The 15,047-nt window shown below is 52.0% G+C and overlaps 1 protein-coding gene across 1 annotated transcript in view; it reads right to left on the minus strand.

Moving 5' to 3' along the window:
* The window catches only part of LOC142576192 (bone morphogenetic protein 4-like), a 341,586-nt gene that overhangs the window by 220,762 nt on the left and 105,777 nt on the right, over positions 1–15,047 (minus strand). The window lies entirely within an intron of this gene.

Consider the following 15,047-nt stretch of genomic DNA (forward strand, 5'->3'; position numbering starts at 1 on the left):
GCTGAAGATAGACCTTAATCAATCTTGTCTTCGACAATTGAAACACAAGCGCTTTTTGGACGTCATTATTGACTACCGCCTACAGTGGCGACGAGCTGTAGACTCGATTGTGCCATCAATATCTTCGCGTCTCAATGTGATCCGTAGAGTTGCAAGTGAGCAATGAGGAAATCACCCTTCTTCAAGATCAGGTTGCACGATGCACTAGTGACGAGTCGAATAATGTATCAGCTCCCTTTAATTTCCCCATCGATATCACAGCTGGAACGACTTGAGGTTCTGCACAGAAAGGGCCTAAGAAGGGCTCTTGGCGTTCCGCAGACTGCTCCTAACAATGCAGTACTTTATGAATCTCTATCGAGACCTCTTACCTTAGTCGCTTCACAAAGGTTATTGATGCAAATTGGCCGCCTCAAACAGACGGCAGCCGGCCGAGCCCTTCTACAGCTCCTTCGAAAGAGATCCGAGTCCCGAGCGTACTTGGCCCTTAATACTCTTGGTTACCTGGGTCTTGACGCTAGAGGTCGAACTAAGAGGTTGAAACCACCTTGGTCTTTTGCGAGCCTCGATTGTTCGTTGGCAGTTCCTCACGTTCGTGCTAAGCGGAGTTCTCCTTTGGCGGCAACGCGTTCGCTCGTACTGGAACATCTTGAAACTGAATATGCACGTCATCTTCAAATTTTTACTGATGGCTCTGTGGACAAGGTCAGAGGATCTAGTGCAGCTGCTTTTCACATTCCCTCTTTGAAGTATGATTGGTCCGTTCGCTTCACTACAGTCGTGTCCTCCACAACGGCAGAAAGCGTTGCCATTGAGGCAGCTCTCAAAAAGCTATGGTTTTGTACGCCTCAACCTGTTGTCATTCTTACAGATTCGAAATCCGCCCTTCAAAGGTTAGAGCACGGGTTCCCTACTGATGTCTTATCTCTAAGCTCCCTACGTTCGGTGCAAAATCTCCGTGTCAAAGGCTTCTCCATACGATTCCAATGGGTGCCATCACACATAGGTATCATAGGCAACGAGATGGCGGACAGCCTCGCCCATAGCGCGCTGTCTGGGAATCCTTTGAGAAAAGTGCCTCAAGAAGACAAGAGACTCTTCAGAGAAGCGGTGTCGTGCCACTTCAGTTCTTTGTGGAGCTCACCTCACAAGCCATGTGTGATCAAGGGTCTCAAAAGAAACAAAGCCACCTTACTGCTCCGCATTCGCACGGGCTCTGCTCGTACCCCTGCGTGAAAGTATAAGACTGGCCTGGCGTTATCACCATTATGTTCAACGTGTGGTGTGTGCGGTGACATAGAACCTTACCTAATGTGCTGTATTGTGCATAACGCGGAAAGGAGGGTGTTATTCGGGTCCCTCAAGAACACAGGACTTCCTCACAGCTCTCTTCAGGACATTGTTTTCCCGCGCGGGAACCGATTGTGTAGGAAGGAGGTCTCTCGCCTTCTGTTAAATTACCTACAGGACACGGATTTGGCTTCCACATGGTGAACTGAGGAGTGACCATTTGTAATTGGGAGGTCTGTGTCTGATTATTTGATTTATTTATTTATTTTAAGTGTCGCTACGGTGGAGCAATTGCCGGCAGCAACTCCAAGGCTAATCCCACCAGTAGCCTACAACAACTCAACTCAACTCAACTCAACTCACTGCGTTTACGCTATAAGAGATCCGTAAGTGATCCTTGCCGGTATAGCATATAGTTAAATCGTTGAATAGCGAGCAAAGGCCAATTGGTGCCACGTGCAGCCCCGGGAACGGATGGCTACGCTACAGGAGACAGACTACGCAAGTCGTGCAAACGGAACAGCTCGCGCTTCCCGCAAAATCTCAGCTCGGTAGTCATTCCTCGTTTTCGTCCCGGCGAGCACAGGTCTCTCGTGGCCGGAAATTAATCGAACCCGCGACCGGCACCGTCGCTAAGCCAATTCCAGTCCCCGACGATCTCCCACCGAAAGCGGCGCTCTCCTAATTCGGGTCCTCCATAATCGATAGCGAGGCCCGCGGAACTTTCTTGGGGCTCGGTCCATTCGCACCCCCTACGTCGCTGCATTGGGCCCGCAGTGAACAGAGAATGCCAGCCTCTATATATAGAGCGCACGAAGAACTAAATCAAGCACGAGCGGGTCGTTGACGGGCAGATATCAATAATCGCTCGCGCACGCAACAATCACGCCGCACGAAGGAGCACACAGCGACGCGGAAGCCAGGCGAACCCGCAGGGTCGCAATAAAGGGGTGCCGAATAACGAGCAACGCCGGCGTGTAGACAAACGCAGGCGTGAACTTGACGAAGTTGTCGCTCAGCAGGACGCGCGCCACGCGATACTCCGTCATGCAGTAATTGAAATGTCGTCACCCCCGTCGGACATGTATGGAAGCATCAAAGTAGACGAAGAAAGACGGCAAAGAGGGCGCCGACCGGCAGTGGGGTGGGGGGGGGGGGGTGCATTTAGGCTGGGCGGCAAACTGGGAGGATGAGTACGCTGTCGACCCCGTCGCCGAGACGTCAATCGCCGCCTGAGATACGGCGCAGTGGTCGTTATCCCGCCTCGTGTAACGTGGCGTATATGCACGGAGCACCGCGCCGCGCGTATCCCCGCGAGAGTGGTGCGCGGTAAGGTGGGCCCGCTAATTACAAGCGGCGCCCCGGCATGAGTACGCGCATAGCCATCGGGCTAACACAACAACAACAGCAGCACAAGAAAAAACAAAAATGTAAGAGACGACAAGCGCCCGCCGCCGCCGCTGCCGGTATGCTAAAACACGACGTTAGATCGGTCGCGCTGTTTCCATTCGCCGCCGGTCGTGACAGCGAGGCGCGAACGCGATAATTGGTTTCGCACGCCGTCACACCCGTCCAGCTCAAGTGGGTGGGGAGGGTAAACCGGAGGGGAGGGCGCGATAAGGCGACGTCGAGAAAAAGAGGGGCGCAAGGAAGGCGTCGGAAAAAGGAACCGCAGCAGTCAACGATCGAAGAAGCGTTGGGCTGGTTGAGGAAGAGAAGGGGCCAAGAAGAAGTTCACAGAATAAGAAGCCGGGCGCTTGTCAAGCGCCGAGTTTGTCACCCGTCCACGCTCGTGCACCTTAGCTATTCAGTTCATCCGGCCACCAAAACACTTTTGTCTGCCAGAGGCGGAGAGCGAACACGATGAGGGAACTGTTGCATTAATAGCGCAGGCGCAATCGCAAGGGTGCGACGGCACGGAGACAAGCGGCCTACCCAGTGGTGAACGAACGCTCTGGTCGCGCCAACACCGCAATCTGCAATTTGTCGCACGGCGAGCGCTGCCGGAGAGCGGGCTCAACTGTTCGGTTTCCCAGTGGCGAGAAGAATTTCCGGCCTAGCGGCCCGCAAAGAGGGACCACTTATTCCGATGCTAGTTCCGTCCCGCGCGGTGCGTCTCTGTGTTGAAAGCTTGCGCGTGCACATTCGCGGCTTGCTATATTTCCGACGTGCATCTACCTGTCGTGCTCTACGAGATGTCTTTAAGTGTAGGTTGGCTCAGCTGTTGTGCGACTTATTATTACCGCGTCACACTCCCTCGGCTGATCATAAAGCGAATGTCTACATGGGATCAGAGGGGCGTGCTAACTGAATAGCGCAAATTAATCTGAAATCGCGACAGAACGAGCGATCTGGTTAGGTGATAAAACACGTCTTTGAATCATCATCATCATGATGATGATGATGATGATGATCATGATGATGAATGAGTGAAACGTAGAAGATGCTTGTGAGCACAAAAATATTATAAATATAATTGCATCGAAGCGTAAAAAAGAGGAAGCGTTGAGCACGCCGACGGCAGAAGCTTTATAGCTCTGAAAAAGAAAACTACACTGTTGTATGTATCTAGATAAATCTTGGTAGCCCTTTGTCACGAAACAAACAACTGAGGTGGGAATGTATATTGCCATGCTGTCGACCTCTAAGGCTTCTCCGGGCAATCGATGGAAGCTTATTATCAAAGATGCGCGTGCGTCACATGCTTTCAGTTGCGTCGGATCTTTATGGGGCGAAGAGTTAGCGATTCGCGTTTCTTTTCTTCGTTATCTTGTCCTCATATCTTTCAATAATTTATATTTTTCTCTCCCTTGTGCAAAAGAAACGGCGAGGGATCAAAAAAGAGCAGAGCTCTGTCCAGATACTTCCCACAGATACTTCCCCTGCAGCCCTGTAGGCTTAATTACAAAGGGAGTGCTGCTTCGAATCGGGTCATGACAAAGGCACTTCGACGCCGCGGTTGGCTCGCGTTGGCGTTTTGCGTCGCCGCTTTTTTCGTATTTGGAACTTTATTGCTGGCATCTGCACTACAGACACTTGAAATATAGCCATTTTCTTACCAGAATCGCAACGAGTTGTAGCAGTCCAGGAACAATTGACTGCATACTTTGTCAGCGGCAAGCGTTGCGATGCCATATGCTAATTTCACAGTGTGGCGCCGGCACCTTGCAGGAGCTGCTGGAAGCTAACGGGGCCCATGTGATGAAAGCACGGTTGCGTTCGTCGGTGGTTCCCTGATAAATGTGCTATCGTCAAACTTCAAGGAGTTGGGCCCTAACACGCGGTGAGCTGAATGTCAAAAGAAACATTGCACGCTCATGTTCGGCCAGCAGAGTGTCGGCCTGCACGTGTCGAGGCAACCAACCTATTTGCTGACGCGGTCAATTGACCAGCAAGTATGCCTGTCATTAGGAGACAATGATGCAGATGCATACAGTCCATTGTTGGGGCGGAAGCGCGGCGTGATGAGGGCGGCTATGACTAAGGCAACGCATCCTGGCATTCTTCATTGAGGGCTTGCCGCATCCGCGCCTAAGGCCGCATCCATCCATCGCGCTTTATATGCGCAACTTGCCCGCGCAGCGCGTGGGTGCTTAAGACTTCCTCTATACACGAAAACCATGCAGCCTTATAGGGGCTAGACCTATAGCGTCAGCTAACTATGAACCACAAGGCAGTTCCCATGTGGGACAACAGCAACAACAACAAAAAGAACACGCTCCGTGGACAGTCGGCGATAGTGCCACCGGCCCAACCGGGTACATTGAATGTGTTTCGGTAATCGTCGACGCCACTTCCCTATAGCGTCCGTATAGCTCTGCTGCGGTTTCCGCGGAGCCCAAAACACGGACCGCTTCTTGTCCCTAGACGGCTCACGGTCACTGAAGCGCCTCCTCTGCACGCAACTGCTGCGCGCGAATGGAGTATTCATCCAGGCACTCTCGTTTGTCGCGCTGCCGGCCCTTGCACCTGTAGACATGAGAAGTGGCGTAGGTGGGCGGCCCATCAGCACTGATGAGCTCCGCTTCTAGAGTCGTCTGCACCCTTGCCGACCTGCTTACTCCGCCCGAGAACACAGCACCACACCCGTGCTGCGTGTCTGCCGCATATGCCGTCGAGGTCGTTGACGTGAATACACTCTTCACGGCCACCACGCCTGCTGCCAGCGCTATCGCGAGCAACAGGCGCAAGCCGGCGTGGCCCACGCATCCCGAACGGGAACGCAGTAAGCTTATGACAAACGTGTGTTTTGATACATTCTCCGGAATACTTGCGTCGCACTTGTATACGACCATGGCTTCCGCATCACGGCGCAGTGGTCGTCATTGACACAGTCGCTGGCAACTCAACTAGATAAAAGGATGTATTCGCAAAGGATGTTGTACTCTAAAGGTGTTGCACAAGAACTGACACCAGTCAATCCTGATGGGGAGCGTAATATTAGCGAAGGAAGTCGGCGAATGCTAGACAGTACGAACGAAAATCATTGCCATTAAATTCGTCCCCTGAATGCGCTGGTGCTGATGAAAGTTTTCCCTGCATCATCTGACTAGAATCACCAGCTATATATACACTCCCCTTAGTGACGTTTTTCATATGAGAGTGTTAGAGGACTGATTATGGGGCTAGAGAGATAGTGAATGAGGAATAAAGAGCGTCCCTGCTCCACTACTATGGGCTAGACGGTAGTTCGGGCTATTTGCAGTCTGCGCAGCTCACATAATGAAATGCAGCTTTTTTTGCCCCGCTTTTTAGAGAGATATGGACCCGTATATACAAAAAAAAAAACGTTCTTACGTAAGAACTGTTCCTGAGAGCCGACGCCAGCCAATCCTGATAGCGGACTGTTTGGATCCGACCTGCTGGTACGATCTGTTGGGAACTCGGCGCTGACGCCCGTGGTTGTACCTGGGTCGCAAGCCCCAAGGGTAGCGTTGGCCTGGCGGCCTGGGGTACAACTGGCAGCATCCGAAGGTCCCGGCAAAGCATGAGTCGACTGGTAACAACGAAACAACTTGTTTATTTTAACATCGCAAAGAGTTGGCGGTCAGGTTTGACCGTAGTAGAGAGACGGGAGAGCACTTCACTCAACAGAAGAAATCGGAGCCCTCCTTTTGGCGTCCGGGGGCAGCTGTTTTTATACTCTCGCAGTTGAGGGCAAGAAGGAACCCCTCAAAAGACGAGCACGTGAATGTACAATGGGCTAATGGTGACGCACACTGTCGTAGCGATGCCGTAGCACCATGTCGAGCACGATCTCGTAGCACCCTGTCGTGGCGCTGCCGGTCGGACACAATGACTGTAATGAGAGGATGGTCCCTGCTTTGGCATCGCCTGTTTCGGGCACAATGACTGGAACGAGATCCCTGCTTTGGCATCGCCTGTTTCGGGCACAATGACTGGAATGAGATCCCTGCTTTGGCATCGCCTGTTTCGGGCACAATGACTGGAATGCGAGGATGATCCCTAGACGGTCGCATCGCCGCAGCCGCGCCTGGAAACACCTGGCGATGAGTGTTGCGGCGACGACGATCGGGCCAAAATGTCTGCCGCCCCGCCGCAGTCGCGCCGGCAAAACCACGTGTCGCAGGCGAAACGCAACAGACCGCCCCGCCGGGGGAAGGAGATCCCGATGGACAGGGGACTGCATCCGCTGTCCGGAGGGATGTCGCTCGATGATGCTCATAACCGAAGTCGGGCGTCCCTCGACGTTTCTTGAGCGCAGCGCACAGAGAAGGCCTCGTTCTCTTGTTCAGGTTCGCACGGGACACTGCAAAGTGACTTCGGGAGAGTTCACATTTTTGTTCTCGTTCCCGGCAAGCGTTAGAACTACGCTGAAACTCAACCGCTCAGTCAGCAAGCACGGCACAACCCTCACTAAGCCCTGCCAGGCTCTTTCCCCTTTTTATACCACTGCCTAGTTCCTTACAGTAGTCTAGCATCACTCAGAACGCGTCCACAAATTGAAAAATTGCACTAGAAAGCATATCATCACTTTGAAACACTAAACAAAAGCAATATGTTAAAAAAAAAATCCTGCCTCAGGAAGAAAACATCAGTAACAAACAATTTTGAGGCTGATTCCTACGTTAGGGGCTTCGACTTAAGCCATCGGCGTTACCGTTGAGACTCCCCTTTTTGTAACGCACCTCAAAGGAATATTGTTGTAAAGCGAGGCTCCAGCGCAGGAGGCGGCCATTTTTGGGAGAGATGGTCTGCAGCCATTGGAGAGGGCAGTGATCCCTCTCAATGATAAACCTCGAGCCGGCTAGATAGCATGACAATTTCTGAACGGCCCACACGAGACATGCACACTCTTTCTCGGTGGCGCTATACGCCTGCTCACGACTGGTCAGCTTACGACTAGCATACAGGACGGGGTGTTCTACTTCTCCATTTTCCCGTTGGCACAGTACAACGCCCATGCCTCGCTCACTAGCATCGCACTGAACAATGAACCCTTTTGTATAGTCTGGCGATCGTAGCACAGGCTGGCTTGTTAGGGCACTCTTTAGGGCGCTAAAAGCTCTTTCCTTTGTCTCGTCCCAGACGACTGTTTGAGGCTCTGTCTTTCTTAGAGCATCCGTCAGGGGAGCCGCGATATCAGAGTACCTAGGGATGTACCTCTGATAGTAGCCGGCGACACCCAAGAACGACCGAATATCGGTCTTGGTGCGCGGTTGCGGAAAGTCTCGCACAGCGGCCACTTTTATTTCAGAGGGGCGGCGACGACCCTGACCAATCACGTGACCGAGGTAGACAACCTCGGCCTGTGCTAACTGGCACTTAGGAGCCTTGACTGTCAAGCCCGCTTCGCGCAGGCGGGTTAGCACTGCCCGCAAGTGTGCCATATGCTCAGACCAGGATGCGGAGAATATCGCTACGTCGTCTAGATACGGTAAAGCGAATTCTTGCTGTCCCCGCAACACTTTATCCATGAGACTTGAAAAACAGTATGGCGCGTTCTTCAAACCAAAACTCAACACTTTAGGACGGAATGTTCCCATTGGTGAAATGAACGCCGCATACCTACTAGCCTCTTCTGTAAGTGGAACCTGCCAATAACCCCTGACAAGATCTAGGGTGGAAATAAACTGAGCGCTACTAACTTTCTCAAGGCGCTCCTCGATGTTAGGGATCGGATAAATTTGATCCTTAGTGATGGAATTAAGCCTGCGGTAGTCGACGCAAGGACGAGGTTCCTTGCCCGGTACCTCAACTAAAATCAAAGGGGAGGTATAATCACTCTCACCTGCCTCAATAACACCGAGCTGTAGCATTTTCTTTACCTCAGCCTCCATAATATCGCTCTGGCGGGGTGACACCCGATACGCCTTGGATCGTACTGGCTCTGTGGAGGTAAGTTCTATATCATGAGTAAGTACAGAAGTCCTACCAGGCCTCTCAGAGAACAGACCTTGAAACTCTTGTAATAGCTGGTGTAGTTCGGTTTTCTGCTCGGGCGACAGCGGTGCTTTACTGATAAGGTCACTAATGACTTGACCGGTGTCTTCCCTGTTCGTCACTGAGCCTAGTCCCGGAAGCTCGACTGGAAGCTCTTCAGGAACGTTTATCATCATGCACACCACTGCTTCCCGTTGTCTATAAGGTTTGAGCAGATTACAGTGGTAAACTTGCTGTGCTTTCCGCTTTCCTGGCAGACTTACCACGTAGTTAACGTCCGACAGTTTCTGAACAATTCGTGCTGGGCCCTCCCACTGCACGTCTAGTTTGTTGTTTAGCGATGTGCGCAATATCATGACCTCATCGCCAACCTCAAAACGACGGGCCCTGGCTGTCCGATCATAATAAACCTTGGCCCTCTGCTGGGCCTTTGTCATTGCTTCACCTGACAACTCCTGTGCCCTTCTTAAGCGTTCGAGGAGCTTAAGCACGTACTCCACCACGACTGGGTCGTCGCCCCTACCTTCCCATGATTCTCGAAGCATGCGAAGCGGAGATCGAAGCGAGCGACCGTACACCAGTTCAGCTGGCGAAAACCCCGTAGCCGCATGCGGCGCGGTCCTTAAAGCAAACATCACCCCAGGCAGACACAGCTCCCAGTCAGTTTGATGTTCAAAACACAAGGCTCTCAACACGCGCTTCATGACGGAGTGGAGCTTCTCAACGGAATTCGACTGTGGGTGGTACACTGAGCTGTGTAGCAGCTTTACCCCACACCTTTCGAGAAAAGTTGTCGTCAAAGCGCTAGTAAACACTGTGCCCTGATCTGATTGGATTTCCGCAGGAAAACCAACTCGCGCAAATATGGACAGTAGTGCATTGACTATCTCAACTGAGCTGAGTTCTTTAAGCGGCACTGCTTCAGGGAACTTTGTCGCTGGGCAGATCACAGTCAAAATGTGTCTGTACCCCGTGGCTGTTACCGGCAGAGGTCCCACAGTATCAATAACGAGCCGTCTAAAAGGCTCCGTAATGATAGGTACCAATTTCAACGGCGCCCTCGATTTGTCCCCTGGTTTGCCCACCCGCTGACAAGTGTCACATGTCCTCACGAAATGGTCTGCGTCCCGAAAACACCCTGGCCAATAGTACTCTTGCAAGAGACGGTCCTTAGTTTTCTTAACTCCAAGGTGTCCGGACCACGAACCCCCGTGTGACAAGCGCAACAGATCCTGACGATAGCATTGAGGCACGATCAGCTGATCGAACTCCACTCCTCTTCGGTCTAGATACTTCCGGTACAGGACTCCACCTCTTTCCACAAAACGCGCAGTTTTCCTGGCGATACCTTCTTTGACATTGCAGCGCACGTTTTCCAGGCTGCCATCCTTTTTTTGCTCGGCTATCAAAGCCGTCCGGCTGACTTTTAGCAACCTATCAAGTCCGTCTGACGTAGGCGCGATGAGCAAATCAGTAGATAGCTCTTCTAACTTTCCCGTGTCGGGCGTTTCCTCTCCAGTATCTGGCGCCTTTAACGTTACAGACTCAAGTTTATTCAGTTCGGGCGTGCTCGGAATATCAGCCTGCTGCGCCTCTGACCCTTTTTCGTTGTTTGATAACGTCGGCCCCGCAACTACCGCCTTTGCAGCGAGCTCCCGAACCTTCGATCTGGTTAAGGCCTGAACACTAGCTTCACCAAACAAAAGCCCCTTCTCGCGCAGGAGGTGATCGGACCTGTTTGAAAATAGGTACGGGTACTGGGGTGGCAGCATAGATGACACTGCCGCCTCCGTCTCAAGCGCTCCGAAAGGTCCTTCAATAAGCACCTTTGCTACTGGCAGACACACGCTATGAGCTTCCACGGCTTGCTTGATCCACGCGCACTCGCCCGTGAACATATGGGGTTCTACGTAAGACGGGTGAACTACATCCATCGTAGCTGCGGAATCGCGAAGCACTCGGCACTCTTTCCCGTTCACGAGGAGGTCTCGCATGTAAGGCTCGAGAAGCTTCATGTTCTCGTCAGTGCTGCCTATTGAAAAAAACACAACTTTTGGTGTTGTTTCCGGACACTGCGCCGAAAAGTGACCCGGCTTCTGGCACGTATAACAAACGCCCGCTCGCCTCATCTCGAACCGCTTTCTGCGTTCGGCTTCGGCTGCCGCCGTCTCCTTAGGTTCGGTCGCACTGCTTCCACTCGCATCCGCACTACGCGTGTTCCCCTTTGCTCTCATGGGTGTGAACTTCGGCCTCTCAAACTTCGAGCCAAATTCACCCTTTTGACCGTCCTTAGCTCCGCGAGCTCGACGCGTCACAAACTCCTCGGCTAGCTCAGCGGCTCTAGCCACCGTACTCCCGTCTGGCCTATCCAAGACCCAGTATCGCACGTTCTCCGGTAACCGACTATAAAACTGTTCTAGCCCGAAGCACTGCAGAACTTTATCGTGGTCACCGAACGCTTTCTCTTCTTTGAGCCACTCCTGCATGTTTGACATAAGTTTGTAGGCAAATTCTGTATATGACTCACTCTTGCCTTTCTCACTCTCCCGAAACTTCCGACGGAACGCCTCCGCAGACAGCCGGTACTTTTTTAGCAGACTCGATTTTACTTTGTCGAAATCCTCTGCCTCCTCTCTATCCAAGCGAGCGACTACGTCGGCCGCCTCGCCGGGTAACAAAGTGAGCAAGCGCTGTGGCCACGTTTCCCGAGAGAACCCCTGCTTCTCGCACGTTCGCTCAAAGTTAACCAGGAACAAACCAATGTCCTCTCCAAGCTTAAACGGCCGCATCAGGTCAGTCATTTTGAACAATACGCGTTCTCCTGCACCGTGTGCCTGACTTCCATTACGAGCGCGTTCCATTTCTACCTCAAGACGCTTCATTTCCAAAGCGTGTTGACGGTCACGCTCTTGTTGCTCACGCTCTTTCTGTTCTTTAAGTTCGCGCTCCTGTCTCTCTTTTTGCTCTTTAAGTTCGCGCTCCTGTTTCTCTTTTTGCTCTTTAAGTTCGCGCTCCTGTCTTTTTGACCTCTCCTCAATAGTCTCAAGGCATTCCGACAGCTCGTCATCCTCAGCCTCTAACTCAAGAATAGTCCTTAGCAGTTCAGGTTTTCTGAGTTTGTCTGAGACATCCAGACCCAACTCTCTTGCAAGCTCCAACAATTTCGGTTTGCGCAACGACTTCAAATCCATGGCTGCTCTGAATGCTGCTTTCTCTACTGCTTACTATTGTCTTGCCGCAAACTAACCCGGCAGCAACGACAACCACAATTACCAGCTCTGTTTCTGACACTAACAAAAGCCTGGCAAAGCTCAGAAGAAGAAAGTCCCGCACTCACCAAACCTCGCAGGCAGGAATTCCACGCAGTCGTTCCGCTGCAGGCAACCAGTCGTCACACAGGGCTCGTTGCACTGCTCCCGGATCGTCGTTGAGCTGCTCAGCATACAGTCAACTGCATCTCTTCGCTGCTGGCCTCCGTTGTCGCGATCTCACCGCTGGCAGACAGTTGTTTGACGTCGGAGGCGATCTCACCGCTGCCAACCAGATGTTTGGATCCGACCTGCTGGTACGATCTGTTGGGAACTCGGCGCTGACGCCCGTGGTTGTACCTGGGTCGCAAGCCCCAAGGGTAGCGTTGGCCTGGCGGCCTGGGGTACAACTGGCAGCATCCGAAGGTCCCGGCAAAGCATGAGTCGACTGGTAACAACGAAACAACTTGTTTATTTTAACATCGCAAAGAGTTGGCGGTCAGGTTTGACCGTAGTAGAGAGACGGGAGAGCACTTCACTCAACAGAAGAAATCGGAGCCCTCCTTTTGGCGTCCGGGGGCAGCTGTTTTTATACTCTCGCAGTTGAGGGCAAGAAGGAACCCCTCAAAAGACGAGCACGTGAATGTACAATGGGCTAATGGTGACGCACACTGTCGTAGCGATGCCGTAGCACCATGTCGAGCACGATCTCGTAGCACCCTGTCGTGGCGCTGCCGGTCGGACACAATGACTGTAATGAGAGGATGGTCCCTGCTTTGGCATCGCCTGTTTCGGGCACAATGACTGGAACGAGATCCCTGCTTTGGCATCGCCTGTTTCGGGCACAATGACTGGAATGAGATCCCTGCTTTGGCATCGCCTGTTTCGGGCACAATGACTGGAATGCGAGGATGATCCCTAGGCGGTCGCATCGCCGCAGTCGCGCCTGGAAACACCTGGCGATGAGTGTTGCGGCGACGACGATCGGGCCAAAATGTCTGCCGCCCCGCCGCAGTCGCGCCGGCAAAACCACGTGTCGCAGGCGAAACGCAACAGGACATATTATTGACGATCGCGACTGGTCAATGGCAAACGGTACTTACGAACGAAATGCTTTGTGAATGCGGCCCCTGATTTCCTTCGCGTGTCCGCCAAAAACGGATCTATAGAAATAACGCTGGAATGTGAAGCTCCTACGATAAAGACATCAAAAATGAAGTACACCTTTTACCTGGTATATCGGAAATCTGGCGTACACAAATGTTTAAACGCTTCTTGTTGCGTCATCAACGTGCGTTCGTTATGCTTATCGCAATCAACGCAGCCTTACTCACTACGACTGCATGTTCAATCGCCATACGCAACCGCCGTCATCGCTTTCTTTTTCGACATTTTGCGGAACACACTTCGTTCTACCTTCTTCAAGTTAATAACCATCGTCGTTCTCGTTATTTTATGTTATCGAGATATTATGTCTGATGAACGACGACAAATGGTGTTATGCGAAACTTCGAGAAAACGCGGAGAAATTGGCGCGAACTTCACAAATACGGTAAAAGCCAGTGAGATGCTTGCTGAATACTGCGGGTGATCTTTATGCTCGAAGATTTTAAAAAATACAAAAAAACCATAAAAGCGGCACCACGACGTCACCTTAGTCTCGGCAGTGGAGTGCCTGTGGCCGCACAAACTCTGCCGACACGTTACGCAGTTGTCTGACATCTTTGACAAAAGAATGCGAGCGTGTGAACTTTTGATCCCTTCAGATGCGACAAGCGCGCCGCCACAAGCATCAGGCATATAGACCTCTGTACAATTTCCAGGGCACTTAACGACAACACTGATTTTTACAACTGCGACTCACTATACGGGGAAAATGTGCCGGGGCATCCTATATTACTGAGCAGCTTCCATTTCCTTTCTATGCCCAGCGCACGATTTCAGATGGCAACCCTGTAAGTCTTGACGGGCCTGTGTGTGTAGCGCAAACAGCAAGAGTGGCTATGTGTCACGAAAGAAGGAATAAAAATAAAATTTGGCTTATGTTGTGGATTCGACACGGTGGCTCAGTGGATATATCCTGTGCTCTGCTGCTGAGTATGAGGCCGGGCGTTCGAATCTCAGCTTCGGCAACCACGTCTCATGGGTGCGTAATACTTCAAAAAATAATACTAAATTAAATTCTGTGGTTTTACGTGCCAAAACCTGGATATGCTTATGAGGCACGCCGTAGTGGGGAACTACGAATCAATTTCGACCACCTCGACTTAACTTGCACCCAAATCTAAGTACACAAGCGCTTTTGCATGTTCATCCCATCGAAATGCGGCCGCTGTAGCCACAATCGAATCCTCGGCATCGGGCTGAGCAGTGCAACACCATGTATAGCTGCTGCTTTAACGCGGTGGTTAGGGTGCGTAATGCTATATATCTTTCTGTACCAACCATTTGGGTTCACGTTCACCCCAGGTGACTCCAGATACGAGGTCTCTCAATGAGATCGGGATTGAGCTCAGGACAACGCCGGAATATGACTCAGTCGTCCAATTAGACCTCGGACCTGCAGCAACACGGGGAAACAGCGCTGGTGAACGACTGCCTCGATTCGCAGGGCGCAGCGTTAACCTATAATGGGACCGTCTAATCGTCCGACAGCCTTACGCAACTACGAGCAGATGACATGCTCGCGTTAATTGGGGCCATCTAAATTGCCAGCTCGTACCCACGCCGTCGCAGCAGGGAAACAAAAGGCAACAGACGGGGAAAATGCTGAGGCATCCTCCCTGCCGTATATTCGGTGCCACTAGCCCATTCCACGACTCCTCCCCCCCCCAACCCCCCGCCATAGCCAAGCCGCGAAGCACATGTGCGCCAACGGCCGCCATTTTATTGCCTCTGGCGCCCGGATCGACGACATGACGTACGACAGGGAGCAGCGAGCAGCGCTGGTCGTAAACGCACGGCCATCCATGGGCGCTGCACTTTGTTGCTCTCGTTTTTTTTTTCCTTGCACGCTTCTTTCTGATTCCTTTTTTTTTAATTCCTTTTCCTTAGCGACTGCACCAGCACTACACCTTTGTAGCCTGAGATCGAAAGAGATAAAAA

This window comes from Dermacentor variabilis, chromosome 1 (assembly GCF_050947875.1).
Source record: "Dermacentor variabilis isolate Ectoservices chromosome 1, ASM5094787v1, whole genome shotgun sequence".
NCBI classification, from domain to species: Eukaryota; Metazoa; Arthropoda; class Arachnida; order Ixodida; family Ixodidae; genus Dermacentor; species Dermacentor variabilis.